The 23,567-nt window shown below is 40.5% G+C and overlaps 11 non-coding genes across 11 annotated transcripts; all 11 read right to left on the bottom strand.

Annotated features, from left to right (window-relative positions):
- Positions 1–2,496: 2,496 nt before the first annotated feature.
- Positions 2,497–2,568, bottom strand: TRNAH-GUG (transfer RNA histidin (anticodon GUG)). Its single transcript has one exon. It is a non-coding gene; the product is annotated as a tRNA-His (tRNA).
- Positions 2,569–3,849: 1,281 nt separating this feature from the next.
- TRNAS-AGA (transfer RNA serine (anticodon AGA)) lies at positions 3,850–3,931 on the bottom strand. Its single transcript has one exon. It is a non-coding gene; the product is annotated as a tRNA-Ser (tRNA).
- A 2,587-nt stretch (positions 3,932–6,518) lies between these two features.
- On the bottom strand, positions 6,519–6,590 carry TRNAH-GUG (transfer RNA histidin (anticodon GUG)). Its single transcript has one exon. It is a non-coding gene; the product is annotated as a tRNA-His (tRNA).
- Positions 6,591–7,871: 1,281 nt separating this feature from the next.
- TRNAS-AGA (transfer RNA serine (anticodon AGA)) lies at positions 7,872–7,953 on the bottom strand. The gene has a single exon. It is a non-coding gene; the product is annotated as a tRNA-Ser (tRNA).
- A 2,588-nt stretch (positions 7,954–10,541) lies between these two features.
- Positions 10,542–10,613, bottom strand: TRNAH-GUG (transfer RNA histidin (anticodon GUG)). The gene has a single exon. It is a non-coding gene; the product is annotated as a tRNA-His (tRNA).
- Positions 10,614–11,894: 1,281 nt separating this feature from the next.
- TRNAS-AGA (transfer RNA serine (anticodon AGA)) lies at positions 11,895–11,976 on the bottom strand. Its single transcript has one exon. It is a non-coding gene; the product is annotated as a tRNA-Ser (tRNA).
- A 2,587-nt stretch (positions 11,977–14,563) lies between these two features.
- On the bottom strand, positions 14,564–14,635 carry TRNAH-GUG (transfer RNA histidin (anticodon GUG)). The gene has a single exon. It is a non-coding gene; the product is annotated as a tRNA-His (tRNA).
- Positions 14,636–15,916: 1,281 nt separating this feature from the next.
- On the bottom strand, positions 15,917–15,998 carry TRNAS-AGA (transfer RNA serine (anticodon AGA)). Its single transcript has one exon. It is a non-coding gene; the product is annotated as a tRNA-Ser (tRNA).
- Positions 15,999–18,586: 2,588 nt separating this feature from the next.
- Positions 18,587–18,658, bottom strand: TRNAH-GUG (transfer RNA histidin (anticodon GUG)). The gene has a single exon. It is a non-coding gene; the product is annotated as a tRNA-His (tRNA).
- Positions 18,659–19,939: 1,281 nt separating this feature from the next.
- TRNAS-AGA (transfer RNA serine (anticodon AGA)) lies at positions 19,940–20,021 on the bottom strand. Its single transcript has one exon. It is a non-coding gene; the product is annotated as a tRNA-Ser (tRNA).
- A 2,588-nt stretch (positions 20,022–22,609) lies between these two features.
- Positions 22,610–22,681, bottom strand: TRNAH-GUG (transfer RNA histidin (anticodon GUG)). The gene has a single exon. It is a non-coding gene; the product is annotated as a tRNA-His (tRNA).
- Between the last annotated feature and the right edge of the window lie 886 nt (positions 22,682–23,567).

Raw genomic sequence — 23,567 nt, 5'->3', positions numbered from 1 at the left:
CAATGTTTTTTTCATCATGCACGTTCTGTCCTAAAAACAAAAATTGCATGAGTATATCTCTGGATCTGTAAAAGGATACGCTTGCATTCAAACTCTCTTGTGGCACTCAAGTTTTTTGGACCCTGTTGCACTCTGTTTTTGCGCTGCTTTTAGTCTACGACCCATATTACAGAAGTCAACCATCTCTGAGTATTTGGGACTCCTTTGTAAGTGCCTTATCTTTAATCCTTGAAAAGCTCTATAATAAAGGGGTCTGTCAAAGATTGCTTGAATGGAAGATAAAAGAAGGCCCACTTGTCTCACCAAATGCAGTAGAGAAACCTGATGTTTTACTCACGTTATCCTTAGTTCAGTGTTTGTTAGACCTGGCATCCTTAAGGTGGCCTACCAGCAACCTTTTTGCTTTTCACCTCACGTTTTGTTGTATCTTTATGTTAGCCTTAGGACTCTAATCACTTTATCACTACTGTGAGAAAGTGGCTCTGTATATACTGTTCCCAAATAGGTACAGTGTGCACAGAGTCCCCAGTCCCCAGAGGTTTGGCAGAGGCTAAAGTTAGATATAACCTTACTCTCTAAAGTGGTAGCTTGCCGAGCAGTAAGGCAGTATCAGAGTACAGTGTAAAACATTTGTTGTACACACTCAGTCAGCAAATGGTCTCACACACTCAAGAACTGAACTCTAGGCCATTGGTTTGCATACAAAAGATATTGTTGTTTTATTTTAGAACCAACAATAGGTATCAAAATATACTTTCTCAGAATGAGATGCTTTAGTTAAATACTTTGCAATAGGCAATTGACTTTTGCAGGTCATAGTTACAGTTTATTGCAATAGGCAACACAATTTGAATCACAATAATACATTGAGCTCAATGGGAATTTTAAGTTATATGCAATTAATTACTTTCAGGATTACTTTTCTAAATCCAGGACTGGATCCTAGATTCAGTCCTGGGACAATTCTTGGAAACAAGTGAGTAAATTCGTTTTAGTTACTGTTGTGATTTTTAAGCAATATTTTGCTATTTTAAAAGTTGACACTTAGAAACTTTTGCTGATCAAATTACCAATGTTATCCTATGGAAGGAAATTCACTTAGCAGGTAAGTGGGGTTATGGTTACGTTTTCTAGGTCAGTGTTGGATCCTAGATCCAGCACTACTGTACCACCTGTAAGCAGTTGAGAAACTGCGTTTAAGTTATACAGGCGATTTTTAAGGAATATTTACATGTTTGCAAAATCGACACTTAGAAGAAATTTCACAGAAAAACAGTCAATGGTTTCCTATGGAAGAAAATTCAAGTTACGGGTAAAGTACGTTCTCGTTACTTTTGTAATCCAGTGCTGGGCTCCTAGGCTCAGTACTGGGACATCTATCTAAAACAGGTAAACAATTACGTTTTCACAGTTGGTACGATTTTTAAAGAATATTTTAAGTTTCAAAAATCGACACTTAGAAAATTTTCAGCAAAAAGCAGGCAATGATATCCCATGGAAGGAAATTCGAGTTACTGGTAAGTACGGTTAAAATTACTTTTCAGGGTCAGTACCGAGCTCCAAGATGCAGCACTGAGGTCTCTCCTGATAACAGGTGAGTAAATCAGAATTCGTTGTTCGGCTGATTTTAGATGAATATTTTAAAGTTCCAAAACTCCACACCACTTAGAAGAATTTCCAAGTGAAATCACTCAATGTTAGCCTATGGAAGAAAAGTGAGTTATCGGCTTTTAGGTAAGTACTCGACTGGCAGAGTTATGGTTCTGGGCATAGACTCAGGGGTCTCCCAGGGGAGTCCCAGCCTACTTGCCAAGCCTTAAACTCCCCTTTTATTACATATAATTTACACCTAAGGTAGGCCCTAGGTAGTCCTAGGTGCATGATGCTATGTAAGTAAAAAATAAGATATGTACTTTGGTGGTTCGCGTGTCCTGTAAGTACCAAACAGTCTATTTCATTTTTCACTACTGTGAGGTCTACCCCTCTCATAGGTTAGCTCTGTGTATTCCCCTATACTTTTAATTTGGTAATTCAATATAGGAGAGGAGTAGCTTTATTTATTTATTGAAAATCCTACTTACTGGTGAGGTTGGATTTAACTTTACTATTTTAGAAATGCCACTTTTAGAGAGTGAACATTTCTCTGCACTTACTGCTCTATTTGCCTGAAACCTGGCCCCAATACACGTCTGGATTGGGCTGGGTGACAGCAAAATTTGTGCCTTCCCTCTAGAGAGGCACAACACAGGTCACTCAACTGCACCTGGGGGGTGAGCTCCGCTCCCCCTCCACCCCCAATAGGTTCAAGAACGATAATTTATGTAAGTAAATACATTATAGTTACAGCTTATAATCATGCGAGTTTAAATCATTTGTTGTTAGATGGTTTAAATATTTGAAAGGATCTGTTTTTAATAGACATTTTACAAAAACCACTGGTACATTTGCTAATTCTGTAAAATTAACACCCAACTGCCGTGACATTGCCAACCACAATGCCGTGACTCGGATTCGAACCGAGGTTGCTGCGGCCACAACGCAGAGTACTAACCACTATACGATCACGGCGAGCTACTTGGGCTCAACGACATACAGTGACATGGAGAATTTATAATTCGGAACACTCAGGGCTGTTCCTGTGATAGGCTGGATGTATTCATTGCTTCCTCATTCCTCATTCAGAGGCTGCGTCTCCTCAGTGGTTGATAGGCTGAAACCGTTTCCTGGCCGCCTGCTTGTGAAATGCCAGGAGTCAAAGATCACACATTACACTTGCGGACCTGTGATGGGACACCAATGCAGAGAAACCCACCTGGCACAGACCTTCTATTCTGTCTATTAGACCTGCATCTTCCCTGCACCTTTCAAGCCATTTGTATGTGAAGTAAGAAAGAGTTAGAGAGTGATCCATCTACACTTTTATAGGGAGGATGTCGCTGTGAGCTCCTCCCAGCTAATCACACGAACAGCAGAAAAGCAAGATAAATACACAGTTGAGGGGTGGGCTGCATGGTTATGTTTTTGAGTAAATATTGAAACTGACCTCAGTGGCTCATTAGCAGAGCTGCGGCTAATGACTGGTGCCAAATCATGATGAAGCAAGCACCATGGCTCGTAGGGGACCCACAACACGCTTTTTTTAGCTCACTGAATTAAAGTATAAACTTCCGCCGTGTGTGAGTGGTAAAGGCTTGTTAATATGGTTCCTTTTCCAATTCAAGTCTGACAACAAGAGGCAGGAACCACGTGGCTTCGGAAGCTCAGGAAAGTAGCCACCAACCACAGAGAAAGAGAGAACTGGCAGTATGAGAGGTGGAGAAAACAGAAGCGGGAGCAAGGAGCTCAAATGAGATTGATGGCGTTTAAATAGAGCGCGTAAAGGAACAGTTACACAGCTAAGAAATGGGAAAGACAGACTAGGGAAAAAAACACAGAAAGAGCCTGTACATGAAATTCTCTTCCTGGGACAGCAGGTTAAGAGAAATTACACATGGGGAGGTTAAGCATGTAACACGGGGGAGAATAAAAAAGAAAATGCAGTTTTATGAAGTGTGTTTGCCAATCCAGCCAGCACTTTTCTTCTATTTCTCTCTTTGCGTCTTTTATTGGTAAAGTAACTTTCAAGTGCATGCGCAGGTATGAATGAGAAGGCAACCGTATAATAATTTGAAGCGTTTACACCAGTGCTAAAGTAGGAATGAGGTGTAGCAAAGACATGAAAGAGGTAGCGATAACAAATATGTGGAGAGGCAATAGTGACACAAAAATAAGCCACCTATTTATAAAACTGAAATGGAAGAAATACTAAAGGTTAACTTCTGAAATTGTAGCCGATAATAAAAAGATTCTTGTTGTTGGCAGGATTCGAACCTGCGCGGGGATACCCCAATAGATTTCTAGTCCATCGCCTTAACCACTCGGCCACAACAACTTGCTGTAAGCTGCCTACAAATATTTTGTTTGAAAGTTTTGAAGTTTTCCCACATCAAAGTACTGATATTCTGCAATGCGCTTTTTAAAAACAATGTTTTTTTCATCATGCACGTTCTGTCCTAAAAACAAAAATTGCATGAGTATATCTCTGGATCTGTAAAAGGATACGCTTGCATTCAAACTCTCTTGTGGCACTCAAGTTTTTTGGACCCTGTTGCACTCTGTTTTTGCGCTGCTTTTAGTCTACGACCCATATTACAGAAGTCAACCATCTCTGAGTATTTGGGACTCCTTTGTAAGTGCCTTATCTTTAATCCTTGAAAAGCTCTATAATAAAGGGGTCTGTCAAAGATTGCTTGAATGGAAGATAAAAGAAGGCCCACTTGTCTCACCAAATGCAGTAGAGAAACCTGATGTTTTACTCATGTTATCCTTAGTTCAGTGTTTGTTAGACCTGGCATCCTTAAGGTGGCCTACCAGCAACCTTTTTGCTTTTCACCTCACGTTTTGTTGTATCTTTATGTTAGCCTTAGGACTCTAATCACTTTATCACTACTGTGAGAAAGTGGCTCTGTATATACTGTTCCCAAATAGGTAGAGTGTGCACAGAGTCCCCAGTCCCCAGAGGTTTGGCAGAGGCTAAAGTTAGATATAACCTTACTCTCTAAAGTGGTAGCTTGCCGAGCAGTAAGGCAGTATCAGAGTACAGTGTAAAACATTTGTTGTACACACTCAGTCAGCAAATGGTCTCACACACTCAAGAACTGAACTCTAGGCCATTGGTTTGCATACAAAAGATATTGTTGTTTTATTTTAGAACCAACAATAGGTATCAAAATATACTTTCTCAGAATGAGATGCTTTAGTTAAATACTTTGCAATAGGCAATTGACTTTTGCAGGTCATAGTTACAGTTTATTGCAATAGGCAACACAATTTGAATCACAATAATACATTGAGCTCAATGGGAATTTTAAGTTATATGCAATTAATTACTTTCAGGATTACTTTTCTAAATCCAGGACTGGATCCTAGATTCAGTCCTGGGACAGTTCTTGGAAACAAGTGAGTAAATTCGTTTTAGTTACTGTTGTGATTTTTAAGCAATATTTTGCTATTTTAAAAGTTGACACTTTGAAACTTTTGCTGATCAAATTACCAATGTTATCCTATGGAAGGAAATTCACTTAGCAGGTAAGTGGGGTTATGGTTACTTTTTCTAGGTCAGTGTTGGATCCTAGATCCAGCACTACTGTACCACCTGTAAGCAGTTGAGAAACTGCGTTTAAGTTATACAGGCGATTTTTAAGGAATATTTACATGTTTGCAAAATCGACACTTAGAAGAAATTTCACAGAAAAACAGTCAATGGTTTCCTAAGGAAGAAAATTCAAGTTACGGGTAAAGTACGTTCTCGTTACTTTTGTAATCCAGTGCTGGGCTCCTAGACTCAGTACTGGGACATCTATCTAAAACAGGTAAACAATTACGTTTTCACAGTTGGTACGATTTTTAAAGAATATTTGTAAGTTTCCAAAATCGACACTTAGAAAATTTTCAGCAAAAAGCAGGCAATGATATCCCATGGAAGGAAATTCGAGTTACTGGTAAGTACGGTTAAAATTACTTTTCAGGGTCAGTACTGAGCTCCAAGATGCAGCACTGAGGTCTCTCCTGATAACAGGTGAGTAAATCAGAATTCGTTGTTCGGCTGATTTTAGATGAATATTTTAAAGTTCCAAAACTCCACACCACTTAGAAGAATTTCCAAGTGAAACCACTCAATGTTAGCCTATGGAAGAAAAGTGAGTTATCGGCTTTAGGTAAGTACTCGACTGGCAGAGTTATGGTTCTGGGCATAGACTCAGGGGTCTCCCAGGGGAGTCCCAGCCTACTTGCCAAGCCTTAAACTCCCCTTTTATTACATATAATTTACACCTAAGGTAGGCCCTAGGTAGTCCTAGGTGCATGATGCTATGTAAGTAAAAAATAAGATATGTACTTTGGTGGTTCGCGTGTCCTGTAAGTACCAAACAGTCTATTTCATTTTTCACTACTGTGAGGTCTACCCCTCTCATAGGTTAGCTCTGTGTATTCCCCTATACTTTTTATTTGGTAATTCCATATCGGAGAGGAGTAGCTTTATTTATTTATTGAAAATCCTACTTACTGGTGAGGTTGGATTTAACTTTACTATTTTAGAAATGCCACTTTTAGAGATTGAACATGTCTCTGCACTTACTGCTCTATTTGCCTGAAACCTGGCCCCAATACACGTCTGGATTGGGCTGGGTGACAGCAAAATTTGTGCCTTCCCTCTAGAGAGCCACAACACAGGTCACTCAACTGCACCTGGGGGGTGAGCTCCGCTCCCCCTCCACCCCCAATAGGTTCAAGAACGATAATTTATGTAAGTAAATACATTATAGCTACAGCTTATAATCATGCGAGTTTAAATCATTTGTTGTTAGATGGTTTAAATATTTGAAAGGATCTGTTTTCAATAGACATTTTACAAAAACCACTGGTACATTTGCTAATTCTGTAAAATTAACACCCAACTGCCGTGACATTGCCAACCACAATGCCGTGACTCGGATTCGAACCGAGGTTGCTGCGGCCACAACGCAGAGTACTAACCACTATACGATCACGGCGAGCTACTTGGGCTCAACGACATACAGTGACATGGAGAATTTATAATTCGGAACACTCAGGGCTGTTCCTGTGATAGGCTGGATGTATTCATTGCTTCCTCATTCCTCATTCAGAGGCTGCGTCTCCTCAGTGGTTGATAGGCTGAAACCGTTTCCTGGCCGTCTGCTTGTGAAATGCCAGGAGTCAAAGATCACACATTACACTTGCGGACCTGTGATGGGACACCAATGCAGAGAAACCCACCTGGCACAGACCTTCTATTCTGTCTATTAGACCTGCATCTTCCCTGCACCTTTCAAGCCATTTGTATGTGAAGCAAGAAAGAGTTAGAGAGTGATCCATCTACACTTTTATAGGGAGGATGTCGCCGTGAGCTCCTCCCAGCTAATCACACGAACAGCAGAAAAGCAGGATAAATACACAGTTGAGGGGTGGGCTGCATGGTTATGTTTTTGAGTAAATATTGAAACTGACCTCAGTGGCTCATTAGCAGAGCTGCGGCTAATGACTGGTGCCAAATGATGATGAAGCAAGCACAATGGCTCGTAGGGGACCCACAACACGCTTTTCTTAGCTCACTGAATTAAAGTATAAACTTCCGCCGTGTGTGAGTGGTAAAGGCTTGTTAATATGGTTCCTTTTCCAATTCAAGTCTGACAACAAGAGGCAGGAACCACGTGGCTTCGGAAGCTCAGGAAAGTAGCCACCAACCACAGAGAAAGAGAGAACTGGCAGTATGAGAGGTGGAGAAAACAGAAGCGGGAGCAAGGAGCTCAAATGAGATTGATGGCGTTTAAATAGAGCGCGTAAAGGAACAGTTACACAGCTAAGAAATGGGAAAGACAGACTAGGGAAAAAAACACAGAAAGAGCCTGTACATGAAATTCTCTTCCTGGGACAGCAGGTTAAGAGAAATTACACATGGGGAGGTTAAGCATGTAACACGGGGGAGAATAAAAAAGAAAATGCAGTTTTATGAAGTGTGTTTGCCAATCCAGCCAGCACTTTTGTTCTATTTCTCTCTTTGCATCTTTTATTGGTAAAGTAACTTTCAAGTGCATGCGCAGGTATGAATGAGAGAGCAACGGTATAATAATTTGAAGCGTTTACACCAGTGCTAAAGTAGGAATGAGGTGTAGCAAAGACATGAAAGAGGTAGCGATAACAAATATGTGGAGAGGCAATAGTGACACAAAAATAAGCCACCTATTTATAAAACTGAAATGGAAGAAATACTAAAGGTTAACTTCTGAAATTGTAGCCGATAATAAAAAGATTCTCGTTGTTGGCAGGATTCGAACCTGCGCGGGGATACCCCAATGGATTTCTAGTCCATCGCCTTAACCACTCGGCCACAACAACTTGCTGTAAGCTGCCTACAAATATTTTGTTTGAAAGTTTTGAAGTTTTCCCACATCAAAGTACTGATATTCTGCAATGCGCTTTTTAAAAACAATGTTTTTTTCATCATGCACGTTCTGTCCTAAAAATAAAAATTGCATGAGTATATCTCTGGATCTGTAAAAGGATACGCTTGCATTCAAACTCTCTTGTGGCACTCAAGTTTTTTGGACCCTGTTGCACTCTGTTTTTGTGCTGCTTTTAGTCTACGACCCATATTACAGAAGTCAACCATCTCTGATTATTTGGGACTCCTTTGTAAGTGCCTTATCTTTAATCCTTGAAAAGCTCTATAATAAAGGGGTCTGTCAAAGATTGCTTGAATGGAAGATAAAAGAAGGCCCACTTGTCTCACCAAATGCAGTAGAGAAACCTGATGTTTTACTCATGTTATCCTTAGTTCAGTTTTTGTTAGACCTGGCATCCTTAAGGTGGCCTACCAGCAACCTTTTTGCTTTTCACCTCACGTTTTGCTGTATCTTTATGTTGGCCTTAGGACTCTAATCACTTTATCACTACTGTGAGAAAGTGGCTCTGTATATACTGTTCCCAAATAGGTACAGTGTGCACAGAGTCCCCAGTCCCCAGAGGTTTGGCAGAGGCTAAAGTTAGATATAACCTTACTCTCTAAAGTGGTAGCTTGCCGAGCAGTAAGGCAGTATCAGAGTACAGTGTAAAACATTTGTTGTACACACTCAGTCAGCAAATGGTCTCATACACTCAAGAACTGAACTCTAGGCCATTGGTTTGCATACAAAAGATATTGTTGTTTTATTTTAGAACCAACAATAGGTATCAAAATATACTTTCTCAGAATGAGATGCTTTAGTTAAATACTTTGCAATAGGCAATTGACTTTTGCAGGTCATAGTTACAGTTTATTGCAATAGGCAACACAATTTGAATCACAATAATACATTGAGCTCAATGGGAATTTTAAGTTATATGCAATTAATTACTTTCAGGATTACTTTTCTAAATCCAGGACTGGATCCTAGATTCAGTCCTGGGACAGTTCTTGGAAACAAGTGAGTAAATTCGTTTTAGTTACTGTTGTGATTTTTAAGCAATATTTTGCTATTTTAAAAGTTGACACTTTGAAACTTTTGCTGATCAAATTACCAATGTTATCCTATGGAAGGAAATTCACTTAGCAGGTAAGTGGGGTTATGGTTACTTTTTCTAGGTCAGTGTTGGATCCTAGATCCAGCACTACTGTACCACCTGTAAGCAGTTGAGAAACTGCGTTTAAGTTATACAGGCGATTTTTAAGGAATATTTACATGTTTGCAAAATCGACACTTAGAAGAAATTTCACAGAAAAACAGTCAATGGTTTCCTATGGAAGAAAATTCAAGTTACGGGTAAAGTACGTTCTCGTTACTTTTGTAATCCAGTGCTGGGCTCCTAGGCTCAGTACTGGGACATCTATCTAAAACAGGTAAACAATTACGTTTTCACAGTTGGTACGATTTTTAAAGAATATTTGTAAGTTTCAAAAATCGACACTTAGAAAATTTTCAGCAAAAAGCAGGCAATGATATCCCATGGAAGGAAATTCGAGTTACTGGTAAGTACGGTTAAAATTACTTTTCAGGGTCAGTACCGAGCTCCAAGATGCAGCACTGAGGTCTCTCCTGATAACAGGTGAGTAAATCAGAATTCGTTGTTCGGCTGATTTTAGATGAATATTTTAAAGTTCCAAAACTCCACACCACTTAGAAGAATTTCCAAGTGAAACCACTCAATGTTAGCCTATGGAAGAAAAGTGAGTTATCGGCTTTTAGGTAAGTACTCGACTGGCAGAGTTATGGTTCTGGGCATAGACTCAGGGGTCTCCCAGGGGAGTCCCAGCCTACTTGCCAAGCCTTAAACTCCCCTTTTATTACATATAATTTACACCTAAGGTAGGCCCTAGGTAGTCCTAGGTGCATGATGCTATGTAAGTAAAAAATAAGATATGTACTTTGGTGGTTCGCGTGTCCTGTAAGTACCAAACAGTCTATTTCATTTTTCACTACTGTGAGGTCTACCCCTCTCATAGGTTAGCTCTGTGTATTCCCCTATACTTTTTATTTGGTAATTCCATATCGGAGAGGAGTAGCTTTATTTATTTATTGAAAATCCTACTTACTGGTGAGGTTGGATTTAACTTTACTATTTTAGAAATGCCACTTTTAGAGAGTGAACATGTCTCTGCACTTACTGCTCTATTTGCCTGAAACCTGGCCCCAATACACGTCTGGATTGGGCTGGGTGACAGCAAAATTTGTGCCTTCCCTCTAGAGAGCCACAACACAGGTCACTCAACTGCACCTGGGGGGTGAGCTCCGCTCCCCCTCCACCCCCAATAGGTTCAAGAACGATAATTTATGTAAGTAAATACATTATAGCTACAGCTTATAATCATGCGAGTTTAAATCATTTGTTGTTAGATGGTTTAAATATTTGAAAGGATCTGTTTTCAATAGACATTTTACAAAAACCACTGGTACATTTGCTAATTCTGTAAAATTAACACCCAACTGCCGTGACATTGCCATCCACAATGCCGTGACTCGGATTCGAACCGAGGTTGCTGCGGCCACAACGCAGAGTACTAACCACTATACGATCACGGCGAGCTACTTGGGCTCAACGCCATACAGTGACATGGAGAATTTATAATTCGGAACACTCAGGGCTGTTCCTGTGATAGGCTGGATGTATTCATTGCTTCCTCATTCCTCATTCAGAGGCTGCGTCTCCTCAGTGGTTGATAGGCTGAAACCGTTTCCTGGCCGCCTGCTTGTGAAATGCCAGGAGTCAAAGATCACACATTACACTTGCGGACCTGTGATGGGACACCAATGCAGAGAAACCCACCTGGCACAGACCTTCTATTCTGTCTATTAGACCTGCATCTTCCCTGCACCTTTCAAGCCATTTGTATGTGAAGCAAGAAAGAGTTAGAGAGTGATCCATCTACACTTTTATAGGGAGGATGTCGCCGTGAGCTCCTCCCAGCTAATCACACGAACAGCAGAAAAGCAAGATAAATACACAGTTGAGGGGTGGGCTGCATGGTTATGTTTTTGAGTAAATATTGAAACTGACCTCAGTGGCTCATTAGCAGAGCTGCGGCTAATGACTGGTGCCAAATCATGATGAAGCAAGCACCATGGCTCGTAGGGGACCCACAACACGCTTTTCTTAGCTCACTGAATTAAAGTATAAACTTCCGCCGTGTGTGAGTGGTAAAGGCTTGTTAATATAGTTCCTTTTCCAATTCAAGTCTGACAACAAGAGGCAGGAACCACGTGGCTTCGGAAGCTCAGGAAAGTAGCCAACAACCACAGAGAAAGAGAGAACTGGCAGTATGAGAGGTGGAGAAAACAGAAGGGGGAGCAAGGAGCTCAAATGAGATTGATGGCGTTTAAATAGAGCGCGTAAAGGAACAGTTACACAGCTAAGAAATGGGAAAGACAGACTAGGGAAAAAAACACAGAAAGAGCCTGTACATGAAATTCTCTTCCTGGGACAGCAGGTTAAGAGAAATTACACATGGGGAGGTTAAGCATGTAACACGGGGGAGAATAAAAAAGAAAATGCAGTTTTATGAAGTGTGTTTGCCAATCCAGCCAGCACTTTTCTTCTATTTCTCTCTTTGCGTCTTTTATTGGTAAAGTAACTTTCAAGTGCATGCGCAGGTATGAATGAGAAGGCAACCGTATAATAATTTGAAGCGTTTACACCAGTGCTAAAGTAGGAATGAGGTGTAGCAAAGACATGAAAGAGGTAGCGATAACAAATATGTGGAGAGGCAATAGTGACACAAAAATAAGCCACCTATTTATAAAACTGAAATGGAAGAAATACTAAAGGTTAACTTCTGAAATTGTAGCCGATAATAAAAAGATTCTTGTTGTTGGCAGGATTCGAACCTGCGCGGGGATACCCCAATAGATTTCTAGTCCATCGCCTTAACCACTCGGCCACAACAACTTGCTGTAAGCTGCCTACAAATATTTTGTTTGAAAGTTTTGAAGTTTTCCCACATCAAAGTACTGATATTCTGCAATGCGCTTTTTAAAAACAATGTTTTTTTCATCATGCACGTTCTGTCCTAAAAACAAAAATTGCATGAGTATATCTCTGGATCTGTAAAAGGATACGCTTGCATTCAAACTCTCTTGTGGCACTCAAGTTTTTTGGACCCTGTTGCACTCTGTTTTTGCGCTGCTTTTAGTCTACGACCCATATTACAGAAGTCAACCATCTCTGAGTATTTGGGACTCCTTTGTAAGTGCCTTATCTTTAATCCTTGAAAAGCTCTATAATAAAGGGGTCTGTCAAAGATTGCTTGAATGGAAGATAAAAGAAGGCCCACTTGTCTCACCAAATGCAGTAGAGAAACCTGATGTTTTACTCATGTTATCCTTAGTTCAGTGTTTGTTAGACCTGGCATCCTTAAGGTGGCCTACCAGCAACCTTTTTGCTTTTCACCTCACGTTTTGTTGTATCTTTATGTTAGCCTTAGGACTCTAATCACTTTATCACTACTGTGAGAAAGTGGCTCTGTATATACTGTTCCCAAATAGGTAGAGTGTGCACAGAGTCCCCAGTCCCCAGAGGTTTGGCAGAGGCTAAAGTTAGATATAACCTTACTCTCTAAAGTGGTAGCTTGCCGAGCAGTAAGGCAGTATCAGAGTACAGTGTAAAACATTTGTTGTACACACTCAGTCAGCAAATGGTCTCACACACTCAAGAACTGAACTCTAGGCCATTGGTTTGCATACAAAAGATATTGTTGTTTTATTTTAGAACCAACAATAGGTATCAAAATATACTTTCTCAGAATGAGATGCTTTAGTTAAATACTTTGCAATAGGCAATTGACTTTTGCAGGTCATAGTTACAGTTTATTGCAATAGGCAACACAATTTGAATCACAATAATACATTGAGCTCAATGGGAATTTTAAGTTATATGCAATTAATTACTTTCAGGATTACTTTTCTAAATCCAGGACTGGATCCTAGATTCAGTCCTGGGACAGTTCTTGGAAACAAGTGAGTAAATTCGTTTTAGTTACTGTTGTGATTTTTAAGCAATATTTTGCTATTTTAAAAGTTGACACTTTGAAACTTTTGCTGATCAAATTACCAATGTTATCCTATGGAAGGAAATTCACTTAGCAGGTAAGTGGGGTTATGGTTACTTTTTCTAGGTCAGTGTTGGATCCTAGATCCAGCACTACTGTACCACCTGTAAGCAGTTGAGAAACTGCGTTTAAGTTATACAGGCGATTTTTAAGGAATATTTACATGTTTGCAAAATCGACACTTAGAAGAAATTTCACAGAAAAACAGTCAATGGTTTCCTAAGGAAGAAAATTCAAGTTACGGGTAAAGTACGTTCTCGTTACTTTTGTAATCCAGTGCTGGGCTCCTAGACTCAGTACTGGGACATCTATCTAAAACAGGTAAACAATTACGTTTTCACAGTTGGTACGATTTTTAAAGAATATTTGTAAGTTTCCAAAATCGACACTTAGAAAATTTTCAGCAAAAAGCAGGCAATGATATCCCATGGAAGGAAATTCGAGTTACTGGTAAGTACGGTTAAAATTACTTTTCAGGGTCAGTACTGAGCTCCAAGATGCAGCACTGAGGTCTCTCCTGATAACAGGTGAGTAAATCAGAATTCGTTGTTCGGCTGATTTTAGATGAATATTTTAAAGTTCCAAAACTCCACACCACTTAGAAGAATTTCCAAGTGAAACCACTCAATGTTAGCCTATGGAAGAAAAGTGAGTTATCGGCTTTAGGTAAGTACTCGACTGGCAGAGTTATGGTTCTGGGCATAGACTCAGGGGTCTCCCAGGGGAGTCCCAGCCTACTTGCCAAGCCTTAAACTCCCCTTTTATTACATATAATTTACACCTAAGGTAGGCCCTAGGTAGTCCTAGGTGCATGATGCTATGTAAGTAAAAAATAAGATATGTACTTTGGTGGTTCGCGTGTCCTGTAAGTACCAAACAGTCTATTTCATTTTTCACTACTGTGAGGTCTACCCCTCTCATAGGTTAGCTCTGTGTATTCCCCTATACTTTTTATTTGGTAATTCCATATCGGAGAGGAGTAGCTTTATTTATTTATTGAAAATCCTACTTACTGGTGAGGTTGGATTTAACTTTACTATTTTAGAAATGCCACTTTTAGAGATTGAACATGTCTCTGCACTTACTGCTCTATTTGCCTGAAACCTGGCCCCAATACACGTCTGGATTGGGCTGGGTGACAGCAAAATTTGTGCCTTCCCTCTAGAGAGCCACAACACAGGTCACTCAACTGCACCTGGGGGGTGAGCTCCGCTCCCCCTCCACCCCCAATAGGTTCAAGAACGATAATTTATGTAAGTAAATACATTATAGCTACAGCTTATAATCATGCGAGTTTAAATCATTTGTTGTTAGATGGTTTAAATATTTGAAAGGATCTGTTTTCAATAGACATTTTACAAAAACCACTGGTACATTTGCTAATTCTGTAAAATTAACACCCAACTGCCGTGACATTGCCAACCACAATGCCGTGACTCGGATTCGAACCGAGGTTGCTGCGGCCACAACGCAGAGTACTAACCACTATACGATCACGGCGAGCTACTTGGGCTCAACGACATACAGTGACATGGAGAATTTATAATTCGGAACACTCAGGGCTGTTCCTGTGATAGGCTGGATGTATTCATTGCTTCCTCATTCCTCATTCAGAGGCTGCGTCTCCTCAGTGGTTGATAGGCTGAAACCGTTTCCTGGCCGTCTGCTTGTGAAATGCCAGGAGTCAAAGATCACACATTACACTTGCGGACCTGTGATGGGACACCAATGCAGAGAAACCCACCTGGCACAGACCTTCTATTCTGTCTATTAGACCTGCATCTTCCCTGCACCTTTCAAGCCATTTGTATGTGAAGCAAGAAAGAGTTAGAGAGTGATCCATCTACACTTTTATAGGGAGGATGTCGCCGTGAGCTCCTCCCAGCTAATCACACGAACAGCAGAAAAGCAGGATAAATACACAGTTGAGGGGTGGGCTGCATGGTTATGTTTTTGAGTAAATATTGAAACTGACCTCAGTGGCTCATTAGCAGAGCTGCGGCTAATGACTGGTGCCAAATGATGATGAAGCAAGCACAATGGCTCGTAGGGGACCCACAACACGCTTTTCTTAGCTCACTGAATTAAAGTATAAACTTCCGCCGTGTGTGAGTGGTAAAGGCTTGTTAATATGGTTCCTTTTCCAATTCAAGTCTGACAACAAGAGGCAGGAACCACGTGGCTTCGGAAGCTCAGGAAAGTAGCCACCAACCACAGAGAAAGAGAGAACTGGCAGTATGAGAGGTGGAGAAAACAGAAGCGGGAGCAAGGAGCTCAAATGAGATTGATGGCGTTTAAATAGAGCGCGTAAAGGAACAGTTACACAGCTAAGAAATGGGAAAGACAGACTAGGGAAAAAAACACAGAAAGAGCCTGTACATGAAATTCTCTTCCTGGGACAGCAGGTTAAGAGAAATTACACATGGGGAGGTTAAGCATGTAACACGGGGGAGAATAAAAAAGAAAATGCAGTTTTATGAAGTGTGTTTGCCAATCCAGCCAGCACTTTTGTTCTATTTCTCTCTTTGCATCTTTTATTGGTAAAGTAACTTTCAAGTGCATGCGCAGGTATGAATGAGAGAGCAACGGTATAATAATTTGAAGCGTTTACACCAGTGCTAAAGTAGGAATGAGGTGTAGCAAAGACATGAAAGAGGTAGCGATAACAAATATGTGGAGAGGCAATAGTGACACAAAAATAAGCCACCTATTTATAAAACTGAAATGGAAGAAATACTAAAGGTTAACTTCTGAAATTGTAGCCGATAATAAAAAGATTCTCGTTGTTGGCAGGATTCGAACCTGCGCGGGGATACCCCAATGGATTTCTAGTCCATCGCCTTAACCACTCGGCCACAACAACTTGCTGTAAGCTGCCTACAAATATTTTGTTTGAAAGTTTTGAAGTTTTCCCACATCAAAGTACTGATATTCTGCAATGCGCTTTTTAAAAACAATGTTTTTTTCATCATGCACGTTCTGTCCTAAAAATAAAAATTGCATGAGTATATCTCTGGATCTGTAAAAGGATACGCTTGCATTCAAACTCTCTTGTGGCACTCAAGTTTTTTGGACCCTGTTGCACTCTGTTTTTGTGCTGCTTTTAGTCTACGACCCATATTACAGAAGTCAACCATCTCTGATTATTTGGGACTCCTTTGTAAGTGCCTTATCTTTAATCCTTGAAAAGCTCTATAATAAAGGGGTCTGTCAAAGATTGCTTGAATGGAAGATAAAAGAAGGCCCACTTGTCTCACCAAATGCAGTAGAGAAACCTGATGTTTTACTCATGTTATCCTTAGTTCAGTTTTTGTTAGACCTGGCATCCTTAAGGTGGCCTACCAGCAACCTTTTTGCTTTTCACCTCACGTTTTGCTGTATCTTTATGTTGGCCTTAGGACTCTAATCACTTTATCACTACTGTGAGAAAGTGGCTCTGTATATACTGTTCCCAAATAGGTACAGTGTGCACAGAGTCCCCAGTCCCCAGAGGTTTGGCAGAGGCTAAAGTTAGATATAACCTTACTCTCTAAAGTGGTAGCTTGCCGAGCAGTAAGGCAGTATCAGAGTACAGTGTAAAACATTTGTTGTACACACTCAGTCAGCAAATGGTCTCATACACTCAAGAACTGAACTCTAGGCCATTGGTTTGCATACAAAAGATATTGTTGTTTTATTTTAGAACCAACAATAGGTATCAAAATATACTTTCTCAGAATGAGATGCTTTAGTTAAATACTTTGCAATAGGCAATTGACTTTTGCAGGTCATAGTTACAGTTTATTGCAATAGGCAACACAATTTGAATCACAATAATACATTGAGCTCAACGGGAATTTTAAGTTATATGCAATTAATTACTTTCAGGATTACTTTTCTAAATCCAGGACTGGATCCTAGATTCAGTCCTGGGACAGTTCTTGGAAACAAGTGAGTAAATTCGTTTTAGTTACTGTTGTGATTTTTAAGCAATATTTTGCTATTTTAAAAGTTGACACTTTGAAACTTTTGCTGATCAAATTACCAATGTTATCCTATGGAAGGAAATTCACTTAGCAGGTAAGTGGGGTTATGGTTACTTTTTCTAGGTCAGTGTTGGATCCTAGATCCAGCACTACTGTACCACCTGTAAGCAGTTGAGAAACTGCGTTTAAGTTATACAGGCGATTTTTAAGGAATATTTACATGTTTGCAAAATCGACACTTAGAAGAAATTTCACAGAAAAACAGTCAATGGTTTCCTATGGAAGAAAATTCAAGTTACGGGTAAAGTACGTTCTCGTTACTTTTGTAATCCAGTGCTGGGCTCCTAGGCTCAGTACTGGGACATCTATCTAAAACAGGTAAACAATTACGTTTTCACAGTTGGTACGATTTTTAAAGAATATTTGTAAGTTTCAAAAATCGACACTTAGAAAATTTTCAGCAAAAAGCAGGCAATGATATCCCATGGAAGGAAATTCGAGTTACTGGTAAGTACGGTTAAAATTACTTTTCAGGGTCAGTACCGAGCTCCAAGATGCAGCACTGAGGTCTCTCCTGATAACAGGTGAGTAAATCAGAATTCGTTGTTCGGCTGATTTTAGATGAATATTTTAAAGTTCCAAAACTCCACACCACTTAGAAGAATTTCCAAGTGAAACCACTCAATGTTAGCCTATGGAAGAAAAGTGAGTTATCGGCTTTTAGGTAAGTACTCGACTGGCAGAGTTATGGTTCTGGGCATAGACTCAGGGGTCTCCCAGGGGAGTCCCAGCCTACTTGCCAAGCCTTAAACTCCCCTTTTATTACATATAATTTACACCTAAGGTAGGCCCTAGGTAGTCCTAGGTGCATGATGCTATGTAAGTAAAAAATAAGATATGTACTTTGGTGGTTCGCGTGTCCTGTAAGTACCAAACAGTCTATTTCATTTTTCACTACTGTGAGGTCTACCCCTCTCATAGGTTAGCTCTGTGTATTCCCCTATACTTTTTATTTGGTAATTCCATATCGGAGAGGAGTAGCTTTATTTATTTATTGAAAATCCTACTTACTGGTGAGGTTGGATTTAACTTTACTATTTTAGAAATGCCACTTTTAGAGAGTGAACATGTCTCTGCACTTACTGCTCTATTTGCCTGAAACCTGGCCCCAATACATGTCTGGATTGGGCTGGGTGACAGCAAAATTTGTGCCTTCCCTCTAGAGAGCCACAACACAGGTCACTCAACTGCACCTGGGGGGTGAGCTCCGCTCCCCCTCCACCCCCAATAGGTTCAAGAACGATAATTTATGTAAGTAAATACATTATAGCTACAGCTTATAATCATGCGAGTTTAAATCATTTGTTGTTAGATGGTTTAAATATTTGAAAGGATCTGTTTTCAATAGACATTTTACAAAAACCACTGGTACATTTGCTAATTCTGTAAAATTAACACCCAACTGCCGTGACATTGCCATCCACAATGCCGTGACTCGGATTCGAACCGAGGTTGCTGCGGCCACAACGCAGAGTACTAACCACTATACGATCACGGCGAGCTACTTGGGCTCAACGCCATACAGTGACATGGAGAATTTATAATTCGGAACACTCAGGGCTGTTCCTGTGATAGGCTGGATGTATTCATTGCTTCCTCATTCCTCATTCAGAGGCTGCGTCTCCTCAGTGGTTGATAGGCTGAAACCGTTTCCTGGCCGCCTGCTTGTGAAATGCCAGGAGTCAAAGATCACACATTACACTTGCGGACCTGTGATGGGACACCAATGCAGAGAAACCCACCTGGCACAGACCTTCTATTCTGTCTATTAGACCTGCATCTTCCCTGCACCTTTCAAGCCATTTGTATGTGAAGCAAGAAAGAGTTAGAGAGTGATCCATCTACACTTTTATAGGGAGGATGTCGCCGTGAGCTCCTCCCAGCTAATCACACGAACAGCAGAAAAGCAAGATAAATACACAGTTGAGGGGTGGGCTGCATGGTTATGTTTTTGAGTAAATATTGAAACTGACCTCAGTGGCTCATTAGCAGAGCTGCGGCTAATGACTGGTGCCAAATCATGATGAAGCAAGCACCATGGCTCGTAGGGGACCCACAACACGCTTTTCTTAGCTCACTGAATTAAAGTATAAACTTCCGCCGTGTGTGAGTGGTAAAGGCTTGTTAATATAGTTCCTTTTCCAATTCAAGTCTGACAACAAGAGGCAGGAACCACGTGGCTTCGGAAGCTCAGGAAAGTAGCCAACAACCACAGAGAAAGAGAGAACTGGCAGTATGAGAGGTGGAGAAAACAGAAGCGGGAGCAAGGAGCTCAAATGAGATTGATGGCGTTTAAATAGAGCGCGTAAAGGAACAGTTACACAGCTAAGAAATGGGAAAGACAGACTAGGGAAAAAAACACAGAAAGAGCTTGTAGATGAAATTCTCTTCCTGGGACAGCAGGTTAAGAGAAATTACACATGGGGAGGTTAAGCATGTAACACGGGGGAGAATAAAAAAGAAAATGCAGTTTTATGAAGTGTGTTTGCCAATCCAGCCAGCACTTTTGTTCTATTTCTCTCTTTGAGTCTTTTATTGGTAAAGTAACTTTCAAGTGCATGCGCAGGTATGAATGAGAGAGCAACGGTATAATAATTTGAAGCGTGTACACCAGGGCTAAAGTAGGAATGAGGTGTAGCAAAGACATGAAAGAGGTAGCGATAACAAATATGTGGAGAGGCAATAGTGACACAAAAATAAGCCACCTATTTATAAAACTGAAATGGAAGAAATACTAAAGGTTAACTTCTGAAATTGTAGCCGATAATAAAGAGATTCTCGTTGTTGGCAGGATTCGAACCTGCGCAGGGATACCCCAATGGATTTCTAGTCCATCGCCTTAACCACTCGGCCACAACTACTTGCTGTAAGCTGCCTACAAATATTTTGTTTGAAAGTTTTGAAGTTTTCCCACATCAAAGTACTGATATTCTGCAATGCGCTTTTTAAAAACAATGTTTTTTTCATCATGCACGTTCTGTCCTAAAAATAAAAATTGCATGAGTATATCTCTGGATCTGTAAAAGGATACGCTTGCATTCAAACTCTCTTGTGGCACTCAAGTTTTTTGGACCCTGTTGCACTCTGTTTTTGTGCTGCTTTTAGTCTACGACCCATATTACAGAAGTCAACCATCTCTGATTATTTGGGACTCCTTTGTAAGTGCCTTATCTTTAATCCTTGAAAAGCTCTATAATAAAGGGGTCTGTCAAAGATTGCTTGAATGGAAGATAAAAGAAGGCCCACTTGTCTCACCAAATGCAGTAGAGAAACCTGATGTTTTACTCATGTTATCCTTAGTTCAGTTTTTGTTAGACCTGGCATCCTTAAGGTGGCCTACCAGCAACCTTTTTGCTTTTCACCTCACGTTTTGCTGTATCTTTATGTTGGCCTTAGGACTCTAATCACTTTATCACTACTGTGAGAAAGTGGCTCTGTATATACTGTTCCCAAATAGGTACAGTGTGCACAGAGTCCCCAGTCCCCAGAGGTTTGGCAGAGGCTAAAGTTAGATATAACCTTACTCTCTAAAGTGGTAGCTTGCCGAGCAGTAAGGCAGTATCAGAGTACAGTGTAAAACATTTGTTGTACACACTCAGTCAGCAAATGGTCTCACACACTCAAGAACTGAACTCTAGGCCATTGGTTTGAATACAAAAGATATTGTTGTTTTATTTTAGAACCAACAATAGGTATCAAAATATACTTTCTCAGAATGAGATGCTTTAGTTAAATACTTTGCAATAGGCAATTGACTTTTGCAGGTCATAGTTACAGTTTATTGCAATAGGCAACACAATTTGAATCACAATAATACATTGAGCTCAATGGGAATTTTAAGTTATATGCAATTAATTACTTTCAGGATTACTTTTCTAAATCCAGGACTGGATCCTAGATTCAGTCCTGGGACAGTTCTTGGAAACAAGTGAGTAAATTCGTTTTAGTTACTGTTGTGATTTTTAAGCAATATTTTGCTATTTTAAAAGTTGACACTTTGAAACTTTTGCTGATCAAATTACCAATGTTATCCTATGGAAGGAAATTCACTTAGCAGGTAAGTGGGGTTATGGTTACTTTTTCTAGGTCAGTGTTGGATCCTAGATCCAGCACTACTGTACCACCTGTAAGCAGTTGAGAAACTGCGTTTAAGTTATACAGGCGATTTTTAAGGAATATTTACATGTGTGCAAAATCGACACTTAGAAGAAAGTTCACAGAAAAACAGTCAATGGTTTCCTATGGAAGAAAATTCAAGTTACGGGTAAAGTACGTTCTCGTTACTTTTGTAATCCAGTGCTGGGCTCCTAGGCTCAGTACTGGGACATCTATCTAAAACAGGTAAACAATTACGTTTTCACAGTTGGTACGATTTTTAAAGAATATTTGTAAGTTTCCAAAATCGACACTTAGAAAATTTTCAGCAAAAAGCAGGCAATGATATCCCATGGAAGGAAATTCGAGTTACTGGTAAGTACGGTTAAAATTACTTTTCAGGGTCAGTACTGAGCTCCAAGATGCAGCACTGAGGTCTCTCCTGATAACAGGTGAGTAAATCAGAATTCGTTGTTCGGCTGATTTTAGATCAATATTTTAAAGTTCCAAAACTCCACACCACTTAGAAGAATTTCCAAGTGAAACCACTCAATGTTAGCCTATGGAAGAAAAGTGAGTTATCGGCTTTTAGGTAAGTACTCGACTGGCAGAGTTATGGTTCTGGGCATAGACTCAGGGGTCTCCCAGGGGAGTCCCAGCCTACTTGCCAAGCCTTAAACTCCCCTTTTATTACATATAATTTACATCTAAGGTAGGCCCTAGGTAGTCCTAGGTGCATGATGCTATGTAAGTAAAAAATAAGATATGTACTTTGGTGGTTCGCGTGTCCTGTAAGTACCAAACAGTCTATTTCATTTTTCACTACTGTGAGGTCTACCCCTCTCATAGGTTAGCTCTGTGTATTCCCCTATACTTTTTATTTGGTAATTCCATATCGGAGAGGAGTAGCTTTATTTATTTATTGAAAATCCTACTTACTGGTGAGGTTGGATTTAACTTTACTATTTTAGAAATGCCACTTTTAGAGAGGGAACATGTCTCTGCACTTACTGCTCTATTTGCCTGAAACCTGGCCCCAATACACGTCTGGATTGGGCTGGGTGACAGCAAAATTTGTGCCTTCCCTCTAGAGAGCCACAACACAGGTCACTCAACTGCACCTGGGGGGTGAGCTCCGCTCCCCCTCCACCCCCAATAGGTTCAAGAACGATAATTTATGTAAGTAAATACATTATAGCTACAGCTTATAATCATGCGAGTTTAAATCATTTGTTGTTAGATGGTTTAAATATTTGAAAGGATCTGTTTTTAATAGACATTTTACAAAAACCACTGGTACATTTGCTAATTCTGTAAAATTAACACCCAACTGCCGTGACATTGCCAACCACAATGCCGTGACTCGGATTCGAACCGAGGTTGCTGCGGCCACAACGCAGAGTACTAACCACTATACGATCACGGCGAGCTACTTGGGCTCAACGACATACAATGACATGGAGAATTTATAATTCGGAACACTCAGGGCTGTTCCTGTGATAGGCTGGATGTATTCATTGCTTCCTCATTCCTCATTCAGAGGCTGCGTCTCCTCAGTGGTTGATAGGCTGAAACCGTTTCCTGGCCGCCTGCTTGTGAAATGCCAGGAGTCAAAGATCACACATTACACTTGCGGACCTGTGATGGGACACCAATGCAGAGCAACCCACCTGGCACAGGCCTTCTATTCTGTCTATTAGACCTGCATCTTCCCTGCACCTTTCAAGCCATTTGTATGTGAAGCAAGAAAGAGTTAGAGAGTGATCCATCTACACTTTTATAGGGAGGATGTCGCCGTGAGCTCCTCCCAGCTAATCACACGAACAGCAGAAAAGCAGGATAAATACACAGTTGAGGGGTGGGCTGCATGGTTATGTTTTTGAGTAAATATTGAAACTGACCTCAGTGGCTCATTAGCAGAGCTGCGGCTAATGACTGGTGCCAAATGATGATGAAGCAAGCACAATGGCTCGTAGGGGACCCACAACACGCTTTTCTTAGCTCACTGAATTAAAGTATAAACTTCCGCCGTGTGTGAGTGGTAAAGGCTTGTTAATATGGTTCCTTTTCCAATTCAAGTCTGACAACAAGAGGCAGGAACCACGTGGCTTCGGAAGCTCAGGAAAGTAGCCACCAACCACAGAGAAAGAGAGAACTGGCAGTATGAGAGGTGGAGAAAACAGAAGCGGGAGCAAGGAGCTCAAATGAGATTGATGGCGTTTAAATAGAGCGCGTAAAGGAACAGTTACACAGCTAAGAAATGGGAAAGACAGACTAGGGAAAAAAACACAGAAAGAGCCTGTACATGAAAT

The sequence above is a fragment of the Triturus cristatus genome, chromosome 12 (genome assembly GCF_964204655.1).
Source record: "Triturus cristatus chromosome 12, aTriCri1.1, whole genome shotgun sequence".
NCBI classification, from domain to species: Eukaryota; Metazoa; Chordata; class Amphibia; order Caudata; family Salamandridae; genus Triturus; species Triturus cristatus.
The sequence above is the reverse complement of the archived record's forward strand: the minus strand, read 5'-3'. Positions and strand labels throughout refer to the sequence as shown.